Source organism: Canis aureus, chromosome 20 (assembly GCF_053574225.1).
Source record: "Canis aureus isolate CA01 chromosome 20, VMU_Caureus_v.1.0, whole genome shotgun sequence".
Lineage (NCBI taxonomy): Eukaryota > Metazoa > Chordata > Mammalia > Carnivora > Canidae > Canis > Canis aureus.
This window is the reverse complement of record NC_135630.1, coordinates 13,072,700-13,098,199: the sequence shown is the minus strand read 5'-3', so window position 1 is coordinate 13,098,199 and position 25,500 is coordinate 13,072,700. Positions and strand designations below refer to the sequence as shown.

The 25,500-nt window shown below is 33.2% G+C and overlaps 1 long non-coding RNA gene across 7 annotated transcripts in view; it reads left to right on the top strand.

The window, feature by feature from the left end:
• Positions 1 to 4,914: 4,914 nt before the first annotated feature.
• LOC144291482 (uncharacterized) overlaps positions 4,915 to 25,500 on the top strand; it is an 89,605-nt gene continuing 69,019 nt past the window's right edge. For 3 of the 7 annotated variants that reach the window (XR_013358763.1, XR_013358764.1, XR_013358758.1), the window contains exons 1-4: positions 4,915 to 4,996; positions 5,703 to 5,875; positions 8,052 to 8,114; positions 12,299 to 12,434. This is a non-coding gene — a long non-coding RNA (uncharacterized LOC144291482). The remainder of the gene's footprint in view (positions 4,997 to 5,702; positions 5,876 to 8,051; positions 8,115 to 12,298; positions 12,435 to 25,500) is intronic. The other 4 variants (XR_013358762.1, XR_013358760.1, XR_013358759.1 and 1 more) reach the window with 2 other exon arrangements.

Here is a 25,500-nt window from a genome sequence, read left to right as displayed (position 1 = left end):
GAAGACAATCCATCTTGTTAGTTCTTTAACCATATTGTGAAAGCAGAACTATATTCTGTGCATTCTTAGTTGACATTAAAATGATCTGTTAGTTGTGCCTAGCAGAATGTCATCCTTTCGGCATTATATATTTAGATTAACTCACCCAACAACTTCAGATCAACAGTGTGTTCCTGCCTACCCATCTGTCTGTAAGAGTGAAAACTAAGAGGTGGGTTTACTAATTTGTTAAAATATCTTCTCCACATGTCTTAAACTATGAATAAAAAAGCTGTATTTCACAAATGACTGTGTTCCTTTTAACGGTATATTTGAAGCTCTTAGGTCCTAAAAATATGACCCAGTTAGAGTTAGTATCAGAATATGTAAAAGAAGATTATGACCATCCACATATCAAATATAGTTAATTATTTAATCCGTTTACTTGTCTCCAGTCTCTCTATACTTAAATTTATATAAACATATAATTTTCAAGTAATTTCTCTGTCAAAAATTTGCATGGGTTTCTTATTTCATTCATCTAATAAGCATGACCTCTTTGAATTTACTCTCAAGACCTCTATAATATGGTCTTCCTGTGTAAACTGCTCCCTCGAGTTGGCTCTCTTCATACTTTGATCCTTTTTACATACTGTACTCATTAACCACTTTTAATGGGTTTCATTGTGGCTGACGTTTTTTTTTTATTCCTTCCTTTTGTTCATAATATTTTTATTTCTAAATACCCACTCTCAATATTCTATTAGCTTTTTCTGCTTTCTTCACTCAAAGAGTCTTTCTTCTGTCTCTAAAAGTTGATCAATTCAACAGTCTCTGTCAGCAAATTGATAATATATCAATAGCAATACTTTCTCTCTTTATTCCAAAAATCTAGTAATGGAAGATTATTGCTATTAAAAAATCCCATTTTAAAAAAGATACCATAAGGAGAACGAAAACAGATGACAAATAGGACAAGCATGTTAAGTATTATGAATTGAAAGAACTCTTACCGGCATAAAAATAATAGCATCTAACAAGGAAATATTAAAGAAAATGTATTAGTAATTCACAGAATTAGAATCTTTAAGTAAATGTGCTTATGTTTTCCATCATGAAATACAAAATAATACTTAAAAATGAATGCCATTTAAGTTTTTCAACAAGAAATCCTTGTCTTTCTCCAGTTATAAGGAACAGTGAGGAGAAATGGACATTGTGATATATTGCTGGTACAAATAGAAATGGGAAGCAAGTTTTACACAGAAGTAAAAACTTTAAAATATTTATATGGCTGTGGTAACAATGCCACGATTGTACCTTTTCCCTAGAGAAATAATGAAAATAATTTGAAAGTTTACATACATGAAAAATCACCATAACATAATTTGTGTTACTAAAAATTCAGTCTACAGCTATAGGTGGATAGTTAAAATGAAGCTAGAATATTTACTTGTAGGGATACTGAATAGTTATTGAAATCATACTGAAATGATGATAAATGTAGCCATATAACCCAACTTAACTGATGCAGCTAATATCAAATATGCTTTTAAATAATTAATTATTTATTTATTCATGAGACACACTGAGAGAGAGGCAGAGACATAGGCAAAGGGAGAAGCAGGTTCCCCGTGGGGAGCCTGAGGCAGGACTTGATTCCAGGACCCCGGGATCATGCCCTGAGCCAGAGGCAGACACTCAACCCCTGAGTGACTTGGGTGCCCCTAATATCAAGGACTCTTTTCAATTATTTCATGTAATTACACACTTATTAACACATTTTCTATTATTATTTCTACTATTTAAGAATACATTCATGGATAATGATTTTTTCTATATTTTCTAGTCTAGATTTAGGATCCAGGATGTCCTTCTTTATTACAACTTCCCACTGTCCATGCGTGGTTTGTGTGTTCTGTCCTCATTATTGATCTGTATCTTTCAATTCACTCTTTCTTTTTTTTTTTATTATCCAAGTTCAGATCTACATTATCTTTCCTCTGAGTCCCTTTTTTGTACTTCTTGCTCTTCTCCCTATCTCCAGACTTATTCAATTAAAATTCACACTTCAATGGCCTGCCTAGAAGATCTATGCATAATGTAAATCAGATTGTATCACTTTCCTTAAAATTTAGTTTTAGGATAAAATCTAAGTTCCTTGACCTTCCATGACAACTTTCATCTCCTGTCTCCCCATGTCGCTCTGTTTAAGCTTCATTAATACATATTGCCCACCGTTCCTCCATTCTGTGCAATAATGCTACTTTTGCTTATTAAAATTATTTTCTCTATTTCATTCTAAAACATGTTTTATTTTCTCAAACTTATATTTTTAGATTGAACTTACAAATACATATTTAGTAATGTCAACCTGACCTCATCCAAACTTCTCTCTGTGATAATATTTTTGCTAATTTGATCAATGATGATATGTCAAAGAAAAACTGAGGACCACTATTCCTTCTGAGTTGTCAATATCCTGTCAACTTTAATAAATGAAGGTAAATGGCCATATATCTGAGGCTGTGACTGGGATCCAAACATGATTTTATAAAAAAACTAACTGACCTAAGTTTTAACCTTTGATGTCTTTAAGGAAAAAGGGCACAAAAGAATCTATTCATTAAATCAGGGAAAAAATAAAATCTTTCCAAAATATTATGTAAAATGATTAACTAACAACAAATAGTTAAGACTACTGTCATATATACTAAAAAAAGGAAAATCTCAGTGTCAAAGAGATATCTGTACCTCACCTCCATTTTTACTGCAGCATTGTTAACAATAGCCGAGGATGGAAACAACCTAAGTGTTCACTGAAGGATAAATGGATTTATTTATATGTATATTCAATATTATATGTATATGTATTATATGTATATACAATAGAATATTATATGTCTATACAATAGAATATTATATGTATATACAATAGAATATTGGTCAGCTATGAAAAAGAATGAAATCTTACTATATTTGAGAATATGGTTGGATGTAAAGGGTATTATGTTAAGTGAACTAGGTCAGACAAAGAAAGAAATACTGTACAGTTTCACATATATGTGGTATATGTGGTCAAAAGATACAAACTTCCAGCTGTAAGAGAATTATCTTATGGGGACATAATACACAGAATGATGACTATAGTTAACAGTGCTGCATCCAATCTTTGAAAACTGATAAGAAAGTAGAACTTAAAAGTTTTCATCACAAGAAAAAATGCAATTATGTGAAGTAATATGAGGCAATGAATGTTGACTAGACTTATTGAGGTGATTACTTCACAATATACGCATATAAGAAATCATCATGTTGTACCTAAAACTAATGCAGTACGTGTCAATTGTATATCAGTAAAACTGTAAAAAAGAAAAAAAAAAAGACCATCGCCTAGTATTCTAAAACTATAAATGTAAAATTTAGATGATTTAAGACTGAAAAAGATATGCTGGATTTTGGGCTCTTCTAAAATCTATACTACAATAATATTTATATCGTGGCAGGTCCTAAATTAAAACAGAGTTAAACTAACTGGTATTTTTAAAAATATAAAAACTAATATCCAAAATTAAAATTATTTTCGATCTGTTAAGATCTACATCACCTGTATCAGAGTTCAGGAAACTGTGACCCAAAGGTCAGATGCTTTTTTTTTTTTTTCTTTTCTTTTCTTTCTTTTTTTTTTTTTTTTTTTTTTTTTTTTTTATAAACAAAGTTTGTAAGAGCACAGCCAGACCCATTCTTTTACTTATTGTCTTTGGCCACTTCTTCACTACAAGGGCTGAACTGTTGAGTATTTATTTACAAGAGAGCTTGGATGACACTCAAAGCCTATTTACAGCTTCTTTACAAAATTGTGTGCCGACCCCTGACCAGCTTATATGTTTTGTTCAAATCTGACTCCACTTCAAAACAACATGAAGGAATCAGGATTCACTCATTCTCCATAAGTTTCCTACAGTTTCTATACTCCATCTATCAGTGTCATTTATTGATTCATAAACAGTTTACAGATTTTTCGGGGGTGAGAAGAGGGTTTTTTTTAGCTGTTTCCTTTATTCATTTTTTTTGTTTTTATTTCCATGAGTCATACACATTCCAAAGGAAAAATTTAAAAAAAAATAAATTTAAATTATTAAAATTTTAAATTATTAAATTATTAAAAATTTAATTTTAAATTATTGGTTCTAAGTATATAGAACTCACTGATTTTGGTTTTTAACTATTTTTAATTAAATTTGTTATTTCTTTTCTTTTCAAAGCTTTATTTAAATTCTAATTAGTTAACATATAGTGTAATATTATTTTAAGAGTAGAATTTGTGATTCACCACTTACATATAATACTCAGTGTTCATCGCAAGTGCCCTCCTTAATGACCATCCCCCTTTTAGCCCATTCTCCACCCATCTCCCCTCCGTGGAGATTAAACAAGTTTGATCTACACATTGTATAATCTCTCAGTATATATCTCACTACTATCCTATCTATAACAACTGATTATTCAGCTTTGGACCTAAATTAACCCTCTCATCTGATGAATAAGAAAGCTTCAGTACTTTGGGAAGATAATTTTTCCAAGTTAGACAACACATTAAACATGTTTTTACATACTACCTCCAGTTTATTTGAATCTAAGTATCTCACTGGTAACACTTAGTATGACACTATGAGATAAAAACTGTTTTTTTTTTTAAAGCTTATATATTATTTTATGTGAAAAAAGGAAAGGAAGGGTCTACCAGTTACAAAATCCAAGCCAGAGATAATTCCACAGCATAAGAAGCCTCACGTATTTTCAATTCTGTCTTTAATTAATATTAAAGCAGCTTTAACATATTGCAGCTTTATAAAGCTTCTAACCACAGGGGCTAGGCAATCATTTATTTAATATGTTTTCCAAATAGAATGTTTGCTCTATGATGTCAGGGAATGTGTCTCATTCACCCAGAATCTAACACAGCACGCAGCGGGCACTCAGAACACCACCTGTTAAATGAATGGACTGATGTTAGGTAACCAGATCCTCCCTACAACATTGTGAGGTGCTAACGTTCCCAATTCCCAAAGAACGTGGGGAAGACCAGAAATATCCCATGACTTATCCTAGAGCACACAGCTTTGATAAAGAGACAGGATTTAAAAACAAGAAACAACAACAAAAAACTATATCCTCTGTAACACACGTGTCTCTTTGTTTATAGGGTATTTCCTTTCTTTAGAAAAACACAGAAACTGGAATTGGTTGACTTAGGGAAATATTTTTATATGAAGAATTCAGTGAATGGGAAGAAATAATTAGAACATATTTTTTAAATGTTCTTATTGTTTTTAATCTGTATAGCCCAAGACCCAAAAATAAAACTGGGCTTAAACTGGAGATAATTCAAGTAGGCATAGTAAATTTTTTTCTTAATCTTTCATTATCTTCATGACTGGGACTCAGCGCAGATACTCATCTGCTTACTTTTGCATTTTAATTATCACCACATGCTAACTGCATTAACTACCATAAAAACAGGATGCGTAGCCAAGTGTTGGAATGTAGTTACTCCACCCACAGAGAAGCAACGTAGACTCGTAAAAGATTGTCCAGTGGCTCTTCTTAACAACGTGTATAAGGGAGGATGCAGAAACGTTTTCAAAATCACTATATGTAAAACGTTTTGAGTATGGATATTATATCTAAGATTCATTGATGATTTTATTTTATTTTTTTAGATTTTTATTTATTTTATTTGAGAGAGAGAAATAGCAGGAATGAGAGGAGAGGCAGAGAGAAAGGAGGAATCAGACACCCCACTGAGCAGGAAACCTGATGTGGAACTCCATCCCAGAACCCCGGGATCATGACCTAAGCCTAAGGCAGACGTTCAACCAACTGAGCCCCCCAGGTACCCCAAAGATTCATTGATGATTTTCTTTGATTATATCTCGTATATAATTTCAATGTTTTTAAAGGCTTGAATATCACTATAGCCATAAAATATGGCCCCAATATGCATCATACATGGAAGAAGATTTTTTCCACCAAAGAATTTGATTATTTCAATAAATGCAGAGTTAATTAAGATGAAAGACGTGAGAGGCAATGTTGAGTTTAAAAATTCAGCTCTTTTTTTATCCTTAAATATTTTATTCTTTTTTTTTTTTTCAAAATGGACAATGTGCAATCATTCGGTTTATTTTGCCGAGAACATTGTGCTAAATTTTATTACAAAAATTGTGATAAATATTTAGAAGTAAAGAATTATATCTTAAGAAAATATTTTTTAAATATGTAAATATGACCATTTGCTCACATACCTGATCTTACTCTCCAGTCCCTACATAGGTTATACTAATATCATGTGGCCCAAACTTTGACTATAAATCACAATACTAGAATAGATTACCCGGCACGGCCCAAGGTCACCAAGTAAGCAAAACAGTCCTGTTGAGGAGGACATTCTATAGGCTACCGGGATTCCCTTCCAGGAACTGGAGGCAAAGGGCCAAACCTTTCCTTGGCCAAGGTCAATCTTTTACTGCATATTGCCTTTCTCCTCTGGATCAAATTATTTCTGTGCTTTGGGATCATTCCCATCAGCATACTAATATGTCATAGAAGGTAAATAAATATCAAATTAAAAAGCAGCGACAGCAGTAATGCAAATTCTCTTGTGATCCATGTCCTTCCTCAGATACTACGTCATTTCTTTATTATATTTTTTATGTAAAATATTTTGAATTCTCCAGTCAGGGTGTGTTCTATCACTAGCAATCTCCAGGGCATCGGTAGAAAGTTTTTTCAGTTCAGAATCAATGTAATACCACACTGACTATATTGAAGCCAAGTCATTGTCAGACAATAACTCCAATGTGCTTCAGAGAATCCAGAGCTCCTTTGATTCACCCTGGGCATAGTTACTAGAGTCAGCAATATCAGGCAGTCTGTTGAAGTGTTCGCAGCTAAAAATATATGTGGAGGATATTTACACTAGCAATCAATTTTTTTTATTTGATGCAAGTTCTGTTTTCTAGTTTATTCTGTTCTTTCATGCAGGTTTATTCCATTCGATGTTGTAAGTATTTATCTTATAAATAGCTGGGTATGCAATTTTCTTTTAAATTAGTTTTTAATTTGTAGCTGTTTCTCGGTATTTTTCAAGATCCGTGAGAAGATTTTCATACCTTCCCATCACTGTTTTATGAATTTCAGAAAGTTAACAGAGTTAATGATTAGTACAGCTCCAGATTAATTTTGAAAAATCAAATCTCCAGACTAGAAGAAGAATCACAATACGAAAAGTAATAGCATAGTACAGCAAGCTAATTTCCTGTTGCTGTTACAGATTCACTCACTAAAAATATCAGGACAATCTTATTTTATAATTTTAACACAATAGTGAAGAGCTGTTGTAATAGAGCAAGTATTTATGATAATTAGGTTTTGCTGAATAATGTGGTTCTTCAAAGATGATAGTTGTGGATATTGATTTTCCAAATGGACTGAGTCATTGATTGAATGCAATTTGAAGAGGAACCGAATTAGTCTCTTGAATTTACCTGGGGCTGCTACCAGTGGAATACATTATCCCAGGAATCCCATAGCTGTGTTTCACAGGTCAAGGACTCCCCCTGTCTTTTAGTTCACTTGTGGAATCATTTCTTAGTTAATAATGTTTACCCATAAAACCATAGGTGACTACAAGGGGTTGTTCAATGATTGATTTTTTTTTCTTTGCTTAGATAAACAAATTCCAGAATAGAATTAAGAAGGCTAAGCTTTTTGATTCATACAACAAAATGAGGAAGTAGGATGTTGATTACATTTTACAAATATAAGCTATTATTGGGACATAAGATAGAGATTATTCCTGCAGAGATCACTGGCATAACAGTAAAACAAACAAATAATCCTCAGGGAGCAGACTATGGAAAACACCTTCACGTGAAAAGCAGTAGATTATTCTTTAATTCCTCTTCAGCAAAAAAGCACTTATCCACTGGGACTAGTGCAAATGTAGGCAAGTTAGTGAACTATTGTATTTCTAAGACTTTGAATATATATATTTTTTTGTATTTTAGTCTTTCTGAAATTGGAATATCAAGCATTCGGTGTGCATACTTAATATGATACGTTTAAATTCTGTGAGTAAATTGATCATCTATTTACAATAAATAGGAAAAATCTTAAACTCTATAGATATATCATGCATTTAGTGTTTTTATTGTGACCTATTTATAATATACAGAAAAAGTCAAGGAATAAGATGTCAACTACTAATACTTTGTTTTACTTGCATCTAACAAAAATGACAAAAAAAATTAAATTTTCTCTCTGATATGTCTACCAGAGAGATTTCAAGCTTTTTTTCCCCTCCATCTATTAGGAAAGACCAAAAATCTCCAGTTTTACAGACATAATTCAAGTACATATTTTTATATTATTTCATGACTATAAGCCTACAAATGCTTGCTATAAACATACTACATACATTTTGAATAACAAATTGATTCTAATATGCTTTTATATACATAATATCTGTGAAATTATAGTCAATGGGATCTTATGACAATAAATGGCAACATTTTGTTTTCTTGTGGTAAATAATATGATGTTATTTTATCTTCTCCATTTTCAATATGCCTTATTATTTTATTTCTATTTTTTTACCTTTATGAAACCATTCATTTATTTTAAGCAATATGTCTTTTTTTCTCTGTAATAGATACTATATTTTGTTTTACTTTATAATTCATATGGTGAAGTTTCAATCATTACATGACCACAAAATTTTCATATTTATTTACACTTCTTAACACAATAGGCACACGCATGTACATTTATATAAACACAGAATTTTTTTAACCTAGGGATACGTACTTTTTTCAGTTTTGAATGGTTCTAAAATATTAGGTAATCAAATACCATTCCTGCGCCAAATCTTTCATTTCAGTATTTCACACCTGCTGTATGTTTGACCAAATCATTTTATTACCTCTTTCACTTATTTACTCATTATTTCTCAATATAGTGTTTTTGAGTCTATTTTCCATTTTGAAAATGTTTTACACTGTCCACGAAAGGATTTATGCTGTCGACTGAGCCTCATTTTTATTTCAATATCTATTAATTTATTTCCAGCATTTAGAATGGACATTTTTATTAAAGTTATGCCAAATCTTTCATTTTCTTTCTTATGGTTCTGACTTATAGTTACCTACTCATTTTCACTATTCCATCTTTCCTTAATACTATCTTAATTACACATAGTTTCTATTATTTACGTGGCTATGCTGTTTATTATGGGATTTTGACATACGACAGTAGTATAAGTACAACTTAGCTGTGTTCCTAAACATACTAGAACTTTGCATAGCCTGTTGTATTATTGTCATCATGCATTTTGATTCTAAATATATTACATCATCATCAACATAATGTGTGATGTAATGTAGTCAACATCATGGCCCATGTATTACCCTTTCATCGCTTTGTGTCCCTTCTTGTATTTCTGAGTTCCTTTGTGGTATCATCTCTTCTGCCTGAAAAATGCCCATTGGGTTTCAAATAAAATATTTTAGTGCAACTATTCTGTATGTTTATTTTATATTTTTTGCATATTTATTGTATTAAAAATTTAAACCTCCTTTCTATCTGGTATAGAATTCTACATTGGCAGTCACTGTCTTCTAATAGTAAGGCGGTCAGTTGTCTTCTGGCTGGCATTGTTTTATAAAGCTTGCAGCCAGTATTGCTAGGGCTTTCTAAAGGAAACGTGTATCTTCCTCTAGCTGCTTTTAATATTTTCTCTTCCTATTTGGTCTACATCCATTTAACTATAATAAGCCTGGTTGTGCTTCCTACGTGCCTTTTCTTCTTTGGGATTCATAGAATGTCTTTAGTCACTGACTGATGACTCACCAGTTTGGGGAACTTTCATTAATTGTGCTTGCAGTATTGCTTCTTCCTCCTTATTATGCCTGTCCTCTCTCTCTGGAGCTCCATTTGCAGATATGTAAGAACTTTCCCTGTGTACCAAATGGGAATATCTTCATCATGGACTCCTGACAACTCTTCATGCCCACACTAAACACAAAAGGAAAGCTCAAGCACAGTCTGACCTATGTTTGGACAGAATACCATGTGATCATTCACCTGGAAGTCTAATGAGGAGCTACCACAAGGCTATTTCTCAACTGTTGATTGATTTTCAGAAGGTTCCTTAATTTGTAGGAGGCTGCCACACGGCAGTTAACCATCTGCTCTCATGGTTCCAGGGAGGTATTGTTTTTTTTAATTTTGTACCCTTTTTTTTTTTAAATTTCTTTTTATTGGAGTTCAACTTGCCAACATATAGCATAACACCCAGTGTTCATCTCATCAAGTGCCCCCCTCAGGGCCCTTCACCCAGTCACCCCAAACCCCCGCCCACTTCCCTTTCCACCACCCCTTGTTCGTTTCCCAGAGTTAGGAGTCTCTCGTGTTCTGTCTCCCTCTCTGATATTTCCCACTCATTTTCTCTCCTTTCCCTTTGTTCCCTTTCACTATTTTTTATATTCCCCCAATGAATGAGACCATATAATGTTTGTCCTTCTCTGATTGACTTATTTGAGTGTAAGTGGAGACTATGAAGTTACTTCCCTGAAGGTTAGAATCTATCCTCTGTGCCATCTGTCATCTGGCTTCCCCACTTTGATCATTTTATGAAACAGGGTACAAGAGGTGCTGATAATATGCTGATCTTGCCTATGCTATCCATCGAACTAATAAACTATATAAATACACGTGGGCTCACTGTTTCCTCTGTGGCCAAATCTATGGAATTGTGACAAAACAACCTAGCAGTTAAGCAGTCACTCTTGCTTAGAGACCGCTTGACTGCTTGGCATTTCCTTTGTTTCTTATGCTCTGTTCTACATTTTTAAAAATTATTTTTTCTACTCTGCTTTTATTTTGTCTTCCTGGCCAACTTGGCAATCTTGTGCTATATGAAATCTACTGTTAAACACATCAAATTCTTATTTTAGATAACATATTTGTTTTCATTTCTATAATAAACTTGATTATTTTTCCAATCTAATCCTTGTTGGACCTTATCCATCTCATTCTCTATTTTGTCCAACTTTTCTTGGTTTTATTGAACATATTAATTAGAGGTATTTTAAATTATTTGTCTTATAACCCTGCCATTTGGATCATCCATGGTCAGTTTCTACTATGAGTTGTATTCCAAGTATTCAGTCATATATTTGTTTCTTTTTTCTTTTGCAATGTTTAGTAATATCAATTGCAATAGCAGACATTTGCCTAAAAATGTACATGTTCCCTATCATATTTAGCACTATAGATAGGGATATTCTAGTCTCTGCTATGTGTGTATGTGTAAAATTTACATATGTATATGACTTGAAACATCAATTAGTTTTATTACTTTCTCATATTATCATATTTATTTATTTATGATATTATGAGATGATAATAAATCGTATTATCATGTGATATCATATTAGTAGATTTGTTTTGTTTTGTTATTTTAGATTTATTTATTTATTTATTCATGAGAGAGAGAGAGGCAGAGACACAGGCAGAGGGAGAAGCAGGCTCCATGCAGGGAGCCGGATGTGAGACTCGATCCCAGGTCTCCAGGATCACGCCCTGGGTTGAAGGTGGCGCTAAACTGCTGAGCCACCCAGGTTGCCCATATTAGTAGATATATTGTTAATTTGACTCCATTTGCTTACCCTCACACCCAGTCCAGACACACATGTTATAATGATGTTTTCTGATTCCTTCCTTTCAGCAATATTAGCTTATCACTTCAGTTACATAGCCAGTGGTAGGTGTGGCTTGGTTCTTATCTACCACAGTATGTCCTTGTGTCTTTTTTTTTCCCACTTTACAAAGTCATAATTCCCAGACATCTAGTTAATGAGGAGATGTTTCTTTTACTTTTTCATGTGAGAGAGAAGACTTAATTTCACCTTAGTAATTGGATTTCAGGGATGAGTCGCATGCTCCAACGTCACCAATACTTCACTACTGCCAAACTAAAGTAGAGTTCATTTCCACTCTCCAGTTCGATTGAGGTTTTGTTTTTCAGTGGACACTGAGGTTGCATCCATTTGGATAATCTCTTGAAAATTTGATTTCAACATGGTATCTATTTTTAAAAAAAAGACATTTTAAAGGGAAGTCTAATATGCCACTTTAACCTGATGTCCCTTAATTTTTATTTAATTTGAAACTTACATATTAAAAATGTATATGTGGAGATATTTCAATAATACCTTAAACTTAATACTTAAAATTTCTTTTGCATATTTTATAGTGAATGAACAAATAAGATTGTAAAATTCTATCAATAATTAATAATTAGACATTACTCTTATATAAACTTCTACTTGGCTGAAAAATCATAGTGTGAAAATAAATACAGCAAATACCCAGCCAGCATTCACAGACGTGTAAGTATATTTTAAATAAGTTATAAGGCTGTCTTTTCTGAATGGATAGATATCTAATCCTTTTGTTTAGTTCCAGTGTGCTGTGATAGAGAATAAATAATTTGGATATTATCTATGCAAACATCTATTTGTAATCAAGTTGTTTTAGTTAATTCAGGTGCTTTATTCTTCTACTAACATATGTGTTGTGACTTATTAAACAGAAATAAAACCTATTGTTTAATCTATTAGAATTTATATCCTAAATCTGTTTTGAGTTTGATATATTTTACATATTTCCTTTTACCTCAATATCCTTACTAATACTGTAGAATGGTTACTTTTGATTTGATTTTTTTACCTCAAACTCATCTCTATTTTAACTTTCACTTGAAGAGATCAAAACAGTTTATTTATTTATTTATTTAAATTCAAGTTAGTTAACATATCTGTACTATTGGTTTCTAGAGAGTTTAGTGATTCATCACTTACATATAACACACAGTGATCTCCGAACAAATACCCTCCTTAATGCCTATCACCTATTTAGCCCATCCCCCTACATACCTCTCCTCCAGTAATTCTCAGTTTGTTAGTTATGAGTCCCTTATGTTTTGCCTCCTCTCTGTTTTTATATTATTTTATTTTTCTTTCCCTTCCCCGATGTTCATCTGTTTCTTAAATTCTATATGTGACTGAAATCTTATGGTATTTGTCTTTCCCTGACTTATTTCACTTTGTGTAATACACTCCAGTTCCATGCACATTGTTGCAAATGGCAAGATTTCATTCTTTTTTGATGGCTGAGTTAGTTTACTCTGTGTGTGTGTGTATACACCACCTCTTCTGATCAATGTCTGATGATATTGGACATTGACAGACATATTTCAATTTTGCTATCAACAATAATTAAATTTCCATAATTGCTATGAATATTGCAGTGCATGTGCCCCTGTGAATCAACATTTTTGTATCCTTTGGATAAATACTTAGTAGTGAAATTGCCGGGTCTTAAGTAGTTCTATTTTTAACTTTTTGAGGAACTTCCATAATATTTTCCAGAGTGGCTGCTCCAGTTTGCATTCCTACCAACAATGTAACAGGGTTCCTATTTCTCTGCATACTCACCAACATCTGTTGTTTCCGGAGTTGTTAATTTTAGCCATTCTGACAGGTGTGAGGCAGTATCTCACTGTGGTTTTGATTTGTATTTTCCTGATGAGGAGTGATGTTGAGCATTTTTTCATTGTGTCTCTTAGCTATTTGTATGTCTTCTTTGAAGAAATGTCTATTGATGTCCCTGCCTATTTCTTAAATGGATTACTTACTTTTGGGGTGTTGATTTTGACACGTTATTTATAGAATTTGGATACTAGCCCTTTACCAGACATGACATTTACAAATATCTTTTCCCATTCCATCAGTTGCCTTTTACTTGTGTTGATCATTTCCTTCACTGTACAGAAGCTTTTTATCTTGATGAGATCCCAATACTTCATTTTTGCTTTTGTTTTTCTTGCTTCCAGAGACTTGTCTATTAAGAAGTTGCTGAGCGTGAGGTCAAAGGGGCTGCTGCCTGTTTTTTCCTGTCTTATATTTAGGTCTTTCATTCATTTTGAATTTATTTTTGTGTATGGTAAATAAATAATTACATATTTCTACTGACAATAATGGCATTCTAGTTAATTCATATCAAACTTCTCAAAAAACAGAACTATAAGAGATGAATAAAATGTCTTTAAGATAATCTACACAAACAAATTGAAGAGATAACAAAGCATGAAGAATTATGTGGCAAGTTGGACCATTCTTATCCTTTTAATGTCTGGTGACTTTGAAAATGTTACCGATAGGCCCACAAACTGAGGAGAAAAATTGAAACTCAGATGGAAGCTAGTGATAAAAAATTGACTCTAGGGAAAGAATATGCTACATTTTTTAAGCAAGGGTAAAATAGAAGTAGTCCAGCGTTTTTTTCCATAACTGACACATTTTAAAATCATCTCCATAATCAAAACTGGATTAAGATTATCTTACATTGCTTCTACCTCCAACAACTTATGAAAGACAAAATTGCACTCTACATGCAGCAAATTACTATCATCCGTAGGCTCAAATTTTTCATATACAATATATACAATTTTTAAATATAATAAGATATCATAGAAGATGAGGACAATTGACTAAAGATCTGGAGATCTACACATATTAAAACAAATTTTTAAAAGTTTAGATTGGACAGCCCTGTGGCTCAGGAGTTTAGTGCCACCTTTGGCCCAGGGCATGATCCTGGAGACCTGGGATCGGGCTCCCTGCATGGAGCCTGCTTCTCCCTCTGCCTGTGTCTTCCCCTTTCTCTCTCTCTCTCTCCCCCACCCTGTGTCTCTCATGAATAAATAAATAAAATCTTATAAAAAAGTTTAGATAAAAGGGTTTTCAGACACCTTTAAAATAAATTATATTATTGGATTCCAGTTAAAAAGGAACCCTATGGATATCCTAGAAGTAAAAAAGTACAGAATCTAAAAATAAACCTATGAAATTTGAAATTAGAGAAATTAGAAACACAACACCATTTATATTGATACCCAAAAAAATCTCCAAACACTAAAATAATATATATACATATATATATTTATAAGATCTATATGAGGAAAATTACAAAATTGATGAAATAAATCAAAGAACTGAATAAATAAAAACACATTCCATGTTCAGAAAGAGAAAGCCAACATTGTCAAGATGTCAGTTGTCCAAATGATCAATGCAATCTCAACTAAAATCACAGGGAACTATCTTGTGGATATCAACAAACTGATCCTAAAGTTTATATGGAAAGAGAAAAGACCCAGAAGAACCAACACAGTATGGAACTTTGACAAAGGAACAAAGATAATGCAATGAAGAAAATATAGTATTTTCAATTAATGGTGTTAGAATAATAGAATATTGAACATTTTAAAAACAAGCAAACAAAAACCTTGCATTCTTTACAAAATTTGTCTAAAATGGGCTATAGAAGGGCACGTGAGTGGTTCAGTGGTTGAGCGCCTGCCTTCAGCTCCAGGGCATGATCCTGGGGTCCGGAGTACCACATCAGGTTCCCCATAAGGAATCTGCATTTCCCTCTGCCTATGCCTCTGTCTCTCTCTCTGCATATCTCATAAATAAATAAATAAAATATTTTAAAAATGGACCATAGTACTAAATATAAAATGTGAAACTATAAAACTCCTAGAGGATAACATAGGAAAAAAACTAGATTACCATGGGTATAGTGATGACTTTTAAAATACAATACCAAGAAACCAATCCCTGAGAGAAGTAATTGATAAGCTAGACTTCATTAAAATTAAAAACCTCTGCTCTAAAAAAACAAAACAAAAAACAAAAAACTCTGCTCTGCTGAAGTCAATGTGGAAAGAATGAGAAGACTTCCACTAATTGGTAAAAAATATATGCAAGAGACATTTCCGATAAACAACTGTTATCTAAAATATATGGAGAATATTTAAAAGTTAATAAGAAAATAAACAACCAAGTTAAAAAAAATGTACAAGAGATCTGAACAAACCACCAAAGAAGATATACAGAAAACAAGTAAGCATATGATAAAATATTCACCATATGTCACCCAAGAAATGCAAATTAAAACAACAATGAAGTACCACTACTAACCTATGAGAATGCCCAAACCCATTACATTGACAAACCAGAAGACTGGAAAGAATGGGAAGGAACAGTCTTTCATTCTTTGCTGGTAGTGATGGAAAATGTTACACCCAGTTAGAAAGACAATTTGAAAGTTTCCACAAAAATCAGACATACTCTTATTGTATGATCAAGTGCATTATTGGTATTTACCCCAAATAATTGAAAATTTACATCCACAGAAAAACCTGCAGATGGATATGCATGTTTTATCCATAATGTCAAAGCTTGGACGTAATCGAGGTATCCTTCAGTAGATGAATGGATAAATAAATGGTACTATTTAATTTATATTATTAAATATTATTTAACATTAAAAAGAACTTAGTTGTGGGGCATGTGGGTGGCTCAGTGGTTTAGCATCTGCCTTTGGCCCGGGTCATGATCCCAGGGTCCTTGGATCAAGTCCAACATCAGGCTCCCCACACAGAGTCTGCTTCTCCCTCTGCCTATGTCTCTGCCTCTCTCTGTGTGTCTCTCATGAATAAATAAATAAAATCTTTAAAAAAATAAGATAAAATAACTTAGTTGTCAAACCATAAAAAGACATGGAAGAAACAAGTGCATATTACTAAGTAAAAGATGCTAATTTGAGAAAGCTATATACCACATGATTCCAACTATAAGACACTATGGAAAAGGCAAAATTTTGGAGACAGTAGAAGACCAGTTATTAATAGAGGCTAGGAAGGTGGGATGAAGAAATGGGTTGTAAATCTGTGAAAGGAAAATAATACTATGAAAAAAGGAAAATAAAGTTAATATAAAATATATAAACAATAAAATCACAAAAGTAATGACTAATATTATATACTATGCAATAATATGTAAATTATTTTCATGAACTTTGTATCAGAAACAGTATATTGAATAAGAAACAAAGTCCCAATCTAAGAAAGTAGTAATAAGTTGACCATAGTCTTCAATCTAGCCATCCCGTATACCTTCAGACCTTCAAAAATTCATACAATCTGATGACTACCAAATATTGATCACTATCCCAGCAAGGTGTGACTAATAGCTTAGAGGTATCTACAAAAGAATGTCACATCCTCCCTACTGCTACTTTACACAAAATACAAATAACAATCTCTAAGGCAGTGTTCTAAGTATTTCTTCATGGTGACCAATAGTAGAGACAGTTTTGCTAGAAGAGATTATGGCAGGACATCTAACTACATGTTTAGTAGATGTTTTAAGACTAGAAACTGGATAATAAGTAAGCTCTGGACATGTAGATGTGAGAATTATCCTCATATAAGTAAAATAACCCATAAAAATAATGGGATTTTATGGAGAAACTATAGAGTTAAAAGGAAAAGAACAGAGGGAGGATGGGTGGGAGGACAGTAGCTAAGGACTGAGGATTATCTGTAATCTAGAAGTGTCTATTTTTAAAGATGTCCAAAACAAAAGAAGAAAAATTGAAGATATAATTGATTTTTTTCACTTTTTAAAAGAAGATTTTATTTATTTATTCATGAGAGACACACAGAGAGAGAGAGAGAGAGCAAGAGGCAGAGACACAGGCAGAGGGAGAAGCAGGCTCCATGCAGGGAGCCCAACATGAGACTCGATCCCAGGTCTCCAGGATCACACCCTGGGCCAAAGGCAGCGCTAAACCACTGGGCCACTAGGGTTGCCCCGATTTTTTCACTTTTCAATACTGTGGAGAAGTGAAGGAAAATGAGGGATTTATGAGATGCATACAATCTAAAACAGTGTAGTGTTATAAGCATAGTGAATTCAGAAGCACATTGCAAGGAATTATGATTAAAATGTAAAAAAACAAACAACAACAACAATGTGTGGCCATCTTTTAAGGAGTAAAACAATTAAAGCAAAGAACAAGTCTCCATAAAAAGTGTCATTTGAGGTGTGCATGAATTTAAAAATCAGTTCAAGAACAAGAACATGACATTTAGGGTGCAAAACCAATAGAAATGGCAGAAAATAAGACAATACAAATATAAGGGAGGCCTGGTGGGCACATGACTGATAAAATGATTGTTTTAAAGGAGATGGGGGGAATAAATGGAGAAGGGATAGAGAAATCACAACTGAAGTAGCATAAAAAGTGCTTCTGGGCCCAGAGCAAAAGTGTAAAGAATTGCACTGTGCCTGCTCTAAGAGGGTTGCCCAAGATCAGACAAGGTTAAGAGATGTTTTCTAGGATACAGCATGATGCTTTTTTAAAAAAAATATATATATGTGTTGTTACTGAATTACTAAGGGAAAGACTTTGACCTTTCTGTAACAAGCCTAAAGAGAACTTTATTAATTTTTCTAATAGAAAGTACTACCATTTTTAAAAGGTGAGAAAACACAAGATTTTAAAGGAATCCTCAACATCGAGACCTATTATAATATTAATGCTTAAAAAAAATTCAGTTAGATTATAAACTACTTCATTCCAAAAAGAGATTTGAGCATCAAGTAGATTCTATCATAAAAAATAAAAACTAAGTCCTTGAATCTGTCTTAACACTCTCTAGGAAGATATAATCAATATAGAACACTTGCAAATATTCCCAGGAGGAAAAAAAAAATTAAAAAACACACGATGTTTTGAAATAAAAGTATCTAGATTTCTCATTTACTGTCCAGTGTCACTGAAAATACATCAAGCTAGCTCAACCATAAAGCAAATAAATCTACCTACCCTGCTCATTCTCTTTTCTATCTCATACCATTTTGGAGAAGAAAGACATAAAATCATCTTTAAGAGAAATAATATTACTTCTGCAGCGAGCAATTCCCAATGATTATATTATACCATTTATTTGTGCTATAAAAATGTTCATATTTTTTCCAAAAGACAATCTTAAGGTTGTCCTCTTTGTGCTAGTCAATTACAGACTGGGGATATACTTGGCAGCTATTTCATTGTATTTACAAATTAGAGGAGGGGAAGCATAGTTAAAAATGTGCATCATATAAATATTTCAACCAATTTAAATTAGTCACTGAATAGCTCTGTATCCAAGATAAGAACAGATGCTTAACAAGGAAGATATATGCATTAATAATGTCACTCTTTGCCTACTAAGTTTGAGTCTGAATTCATAAGTATAAATTATTTGGATGAATTATTCAAATTTAGGGTTGTTTTTTCCTTTCAACTCAAGTAGGTAAGTCATAATAAGACAAACTCAGTTGCCACAAGGACATGCAAATTGACAAATATAATTAATGGCTTCATGGCTAAAATTTAGTATGATTTTATGTGGCAAAATGTTTTGATTTTGAGGGGGGAAAGCATAATATTGTGTTACCTTTTTATCTGATTTGCCAGAATTGAGATAATTTCAATACAATACATGTATTATACGGGGTCACATGATATATTAAATACACTCAGAGGAACACCCTATATTGTACTCCTTTAAACCTTATGCAAGTTCTAGATCTGCTGACCACCACCATGTGTATTAATAATGCTCATTTGGCTTAGTGTCCATAACTGTGTATTTCTTTCTACTATGCCCTTTTCTCATATAGGTCCTTAAAACAAGGAGGAATGACCAGAGCTCATATTACAACACAGATATGGAAGACAATGAGACAGTTTGCAAAAGAATCTTAATAGAGCCATAGAGGAGACGTGTGAGAAAGATCCCAATAGAGGAACTATGTTCCTTCCAGTTATGGCCAAACATTATTTCCTAAACACATTCCTATCATCTTCCCTCCTTCCTAAAAGTGGGATGAAGGTATTAGGGTGTATAGCAACAAGACCTTGAGTAGCTTGACATGCTGCTAGAAAGATTAGGACCTAAATTTGAACATTTAATGAGATATCATTGAATGAAAATATTTTAAAAATTATATGTTCTAAACATATTGCCAAAAATCTAAATCACAGAATCCAAGTAGTTAGCATAAATTCTGTGCTACATAGTTCACTGTGGCAATTGACCTTAATGATATCTAAAAAAAATCTTGTAATAGCAATAACTTTTATTCTAATATTAATTGGATGGACTTTACATTGAGAAATTTCTGGCAAAATTACTAAAAACCAAAGTTACATGTTTATTAGTGGGTGAAATATCCCATTATTTTCTTATTCATGAGACCACTGTTCATCTATGTATTAGGATTTTTAGTTGGCTGCTCTTATAGTCATGATTATAATTGTAATTATTTTTAGACCAAGATTAATTTTTTTTATTATTTCATATTTGCACATACTTTTTTCTTTCCAAAATGACTGTTACCTTTGCTGTGAAAAAGTTTTTTTTTGTTTTTTTTGTTTTTTATCATGATGTAGCTTCGATGGTTCATTTTTGCCTTTATTTCCCTTGCCTTTGGATATGTGTCTAATAAGATGTTGGTGTGGCTGAGATCACAAAGGTCGCTGCCTGTGTTTTCCTCTAGGACTTTGATGGATTCCTATTTAGATCTTTCACGCATTTTGAGACTATTTTTGTGTATGATATAAGGAAATGATCTAATGTTAGTCTTCTGCATGTGCCCTTCAATTTTCCCACCATCATTTGTTAAAGAGACTTCTTTTTCCATTGGATATTATTTTCTGCTTTGTTGAAGATTAGTTGACCATAGAGTTGAGGGTCCATTTCTGGGTTGTCTATTTTGTCCCATTGACCTATGATTCTGTTTTTGTGCCAGTACCGTACTGTCTTGATGATCACAGCTTTGTAGTACACCTTGAAGTCTGGATATGTGATGCCTCCAGTTTTGGTTTTCTTTTTCAACATTTGGCTATTCAGAGTCTTCTGTGGTTCCATGCAAATTTTAGGATTATTTGTTCCAGCTCTGTGAGAAAAAAAAGGTTGATGGTATTTTGATAAAGATTGAATTAAATGCATAGATTTCTCTAGGTAGCATAGACATTTTAACAATATTTGTTCTTCAGTCCATGAGCATGGAATGTTTTTCCATTTGTGTGTATGTGTGTGTGTGTGTGTGTCTTCCTCAATTTCTTTAATGAGTGTTCTACAATTTTCTGAGTACAGATTCTTTGCCTCTTTGGTTTGGTCTATTCCTAAGAATCATATGGTTTGGGGTGCAATTGTAAATGTGATTGATTCCTTAATTCCTCTTTCTTCTGTATTATTGTTAATGTATAGAAATGTAACTGTTGGGCAGCCCGAGTGGCTCAGTAGTTTAGCGCTACCTTCAGCCAGGGCGTGATCCTGGAGACCCGGGATTGAGTTCCATATCAGCTCCCTGCATGGAGCCTACTTCTCCCTCGGCCTATGTCTCTGCTTCTCTCTCTCTCTCTCTCTGTCGCTCATGAATAAATAAATAAAATGTAAAAAAAAAAAAAAAGAAATGCAACTGTTTTCTGTACATTCCATATCCTGCCACTTTGCTGAATTCCTGTATGAGTTCTAACAATTTGAGGTGGAGTCTTTTGGATTTTCCACAGAGTATCATGTTATCTGCAAAGAGAGAGAGAGTTTGATTTCTTCTGATGAATCAGATGTCTTTTATTTATTTTTGTTATCTGATTGCTGAGACTAGGACTTCTGGTACTATGTTGAACAACATCCTAGTCATGTTCATGACTTTAGGTGAAAATCTCTGTTTTCCCCATTGAGAATGATATTCACTGTGGAGTTTTCATAGATGGCTTTTATGATATTGAAGTATGTTCCACTCTCCCTACACTGTGAGAAGGAATATATATATATATATATATATATATATATATATATATAAATATGTATATATATATATAATTATATTAAAAATCAAGAAAGGATGCTGTACTTTGTTAAATACTTTCTTCTGCATCTATTGATCTATTGAGAGGATCATAAGGTTCTTGTCCTTTCTTTTATTAATGTAGTGTATAACAATGGTTGATTTGCAGATGTTGAATTACCCTTGCAGCCCAGGAATAATCCCACTTGGTCATGGTGAATAATCCATTTAATGTACTATTGGATCCTATTGGTTAGTATCTCGATAAGAATTTTGACACCCAGGGCAGCCCCCCTGGCCCAGCGTGTGCTCCTGGGGTCCCAGAATTGAGTTCCACGTCGGGCTTCCTGCATGGAGCCTGCTTCTCCCTCTGCCTGTGTCTCTACCTCTCTCACTCTCTCTGTGTCTGTCATGAATAAATAAATAAAATCTAAAAAAAAAAAGAATTTTGACTTCCATGTTCATCAGGGTTATTGGTCTGTAATTCTTTTTGATGGGGTCTTTATCTGGTTTTGGGATCAAGAGAATGAATGCTGGCCTCATAGAAAGAGTTTGGAAGTTTTCCTTCCATTTCTATTTCTCAAAAAAGCTTCAGGAGAATAGTTATTAATTCTTCTTTAGATATTCGGTAGACTTCCCCTGGGAAGTTATCTGGCCATGGACTCTGGTTTGTTGGGAGATTTTGGATTAGTGCTTCAATTTCTTTGCTGGCTACTGGTCTGTTCAAGTTTTCTATTTATTCCTGTTTCAGTTTTGGTAGTTTATACATCTCAAGGAATGCATCCATTTCTTCCAGATTGCCCAATTTGTTGGCATAAAGATGCTCATATGTTCTCAGAATTTTTTGAATTTCTTTGATATTGGTTGTGATCTTTCCTCTAACATTCATTATTTTATTTATTTGGGTCCTTTCTCTTTTCTTTTTGATGAGTCTGCTTAGATAATCTGTCCATTGCTGTGAGTGGGGTGTTAAAGTCCCCTACCATTATTGTATTATTATCAATGTGTTTCTTTAATTTTGTTATTAATTGGCTGCTTACATGTTAGGGGCATAAATATCCCATGTTAGGGGCAATATAATTGTTAAATCTTGTTGGATAGACCCTTTAATTATGATATAGTATCCTCCAAACCCATCTCTTATTACAGCCTTTGGTTTAAAATCTAATTTGTTGGATATAAGGTTTGCCACCCAGCTTTCTTTTGATGTCCATTAGCATGATAAATGGTTTCCCATTCCCTCACTTTAAATCTGGAGATGTCTTTGGGTCTAAAATCACACTCTTGCAGACAGCATATTGATGGGTCCTGTGTTTTTATCTAATCTGATACCCTGTGTCTTTTAACTGGGGCATTTAACCCATTTACTCAGAGTAACTATTGAAAGATGAATTTAATGCCATTGTATTACCTATAAAGTCATTGTTTCTGTATACTTTCTCTGTTCCTGTCTGGTCTATGTTACTGTTGGGCTTTGTCTTCATTTAAAGGATCCCTTTTAATATTTCTTGTAGGGCCATTTTAATCATCACATTTTTTTTTAAATTTCTGTTTGTCCTGGAAGCTTTTTATCTCTCCTATTTTTTTAAAGATTTCATTTATTTATTCATGAGAGACAGAGAGAGACAGAGAGAGAGAGAGAGAGAGGCAGAGACACAGGCAGAGGGAGAGCAGGCTCCATGCAAGGAGCCTGATGTGGGACTTGATCCCGGATCTCCAGGATCAGGCCCTGGGCTGAAGGCGGCGCTAAACCTCTGAGCCAACCGGGCTGCCCGTATCTCTCCTATTTTGAATGACATCTTAGCTGAATATAATTTTCTTGGCTGCATTTTTTTCTCATTTAACACCCTGAATATATCATGCCAGCCCTTCCTGGCCTGCCAGGTCTCTCTGGATAAGTCCACTGCCAGTCTAATATTTCTATCCTTTTAGGTATGGACCTCTTGTTCTGAGCTGCCATCAGAATTTTCTCTTTTTCTCTGAGATTTGCAAGTTTCCTTATTATATGTCAGGGTGTTGACCTATTTTTACTGATTTTGAGTGGGGTTCTCTGTGCCTCCTGGACTTGGATGCCTAATTCCTTTCCCAGTTTAGGGAAATTCTCTAGATAATTTGCTCAAATATATTTTTTGCTCCCCTATCTCTTTCCTCTTCTTCTGGGATCCTTATTATTATTATTATTATTATTATTATTATTATTATTTGCTTTACAGTATCACTTATCTCTCAAATTCTCCCCTTGTGTTATAGTAGTTGTTTACCTCTCTTTTTCTCAGCCTCTTATTCTCCATCATTTTTTCTCTATATCTCTAATTCTCTCTTTTGCTTCATTATCTTTGCAGTTAGAGCCTTCCATTTTTTATTGCAACTCATTAATAGCCTTTTTTATTTTGACATCATTAGATTTTAGTTATTTTATTTCTCCAGAAAGGGATTCTCTAGTGTCTTCTATGCTTTTCCCAAGCCCAGATCATATTATTATAATCCTTATTCTAAACTCTAGTTCCCACATCTTACTTCTGTTCATGCTGATTAGGTCCCTGGCAGTCAGAACTGCTTGTTCTCTTTTTCAAGGTGTTTTCTGTCCTGTCATTCTTGCAGAAAGTGGTCGCTTTTCCATTTGTAGAGTTGCAGCTATTTTTTTTCTTAAATCTTAGTTTGAGTTTGCAAGTATTCATAATGATTTGATAGCTATGTAGCTGAATTCTTGGGACCAGATGAAACTAAGGTCTCCTACTCCTCTGCCATCTTGGATCATATTATGTAATTCTAATTCAAGTCTTTTATTTATGAGAATTAAGATATTCTTCATTTTTAAAATCTACTTTCTATTATCAAATGAAGATTAAAATTAGTGGAGCAAAAGAGTATATAAGAGAAACATAATATATCAAAGGTTTTTACTGCACACACAAAAAATCTGTAAACATGCTGATTCAGTTTAATTTTAGAAGAGCCTTTTCCTTTCACCCCATCAGTGTGTTATTATCAAATGGAAAATAATTAAATTAAGTTCAACATTAAAAATATTTGGGAAGTATTCTCCATATGCAAAAATAAAAACCAACAATCAAGATAAATCTAGACATATTTTCTTAACTATAGTTTGAGCAAGAAATATTCTAAAGCATTCCAATCAGTTAATGACTGACAAACTAGTATTTTATAGGATAATCTTATATTTTCAAGGTTATCCTTCTTAAAGTTAGTATATATTAGCTTTCTCTCTTGTTTGTTTGTTTTTTTACTCTATAATATTTCTCTGCTCAGTTAATTGATTTGAAAATCTTAACCTACATGGTGAAGATTTTCCAACACAAACACTGCTTAAAATGTATTTTAGTCATCTAACTTGTGGCCTCTGATCTTTGAGAATTAGTTAATCCTAATTAACTCAATGGGTGGGATCCCATGCAGATGAACTCAGAGTACAATTTATTTTATGATCAGAAAGGAACATAAAGCTATTAGTTTGTGTGACATGTAAGCTAAACATTTTGCTACTTTCTGCCTCACTAAATCTGTGACTGGCATTTCTCAGACCAATATTCCATACCAAACAAACAAATAAACAAACAAAAAACAGACTTTAGTCATAGTTTCTTCACTGTTTTTTCTTTTAAGATTTTATTTATTTATTCATGAGAGATAGAGAGAAAGAAGCAGAGACACAGGCAGAGGGAGAAGCAAGCTCCATGCAGGA